Source organism: Octodon degus, unplaced genomic scaffold (assembly GCF_000260255.1).
Source record: "Octodon degus isolate 3935 unplaced genomic scaffold, OctDeg1.0 scaffold00087, whole genome shotgun sequence".
Classification (NCBI taxonomy): Eukaryota; Metazoa; Chordata; class Mammalia; order Rodentia; family Octodontidae; genus Octodon; species Octodon degus.
The window spans coordinates 231866-232513 of NW_004524663.1; positions in this window are offsets into that span (position 1 = coordinate 231866).

Below are 648 nucleotides of genomic sequence, written 5' to 3' on the forward strand. Positions count from 1 at the left end.
AGGCTGAGACAAGAGGATCACTATGAGTTCGAGCTGTGTAACAAGACCCCATATCAAATAAATACATTTTTAAAAATATTTCTTTCTCCTCTCTGTTTCCTTGTGTATCTTCCCTTCCCAATTCTACATTTCATATAGAACCTTTATATTTCAATAATATTAATAAATTACAAGCTAAGATGTCTTTGAAGTACCTTTAAGATTTTTCAATTAGCCTTCTCTCAAGAGAAAGTGGGAAAAATTTAAATAGGAATAAAATTAAAATCTATCTCTCAAAGGTAACCTAATCTGTTAATTAAACACAAAATTTTAATTGATAAAATTCAAGTTCAAATATATTTGTGTGGAAGCAAATTCTTTGAAGAGAACTTCAAAGGAATCTATTTTATCACTGAACAAAGGAAATGTATGTTTTCAGTGTTCTTAGAATTAAAAATTAGCATAAAGTCCAGATAAACCTTGAGCAGCACGATTTCAAAAGGAGGAGTATAACACTATAGTGCAGAAATTGATTTTTTAAAATAATAGATTGCTTTTATTTTTAAGCTGTTGCCGCAATTCCAAACACCACTTCGTACTTACTATTGCGATATTGGAGCTGAAATTCTGTAAGTCACATGTTTGCTTTATTAGCTGGATCAGTTTTAT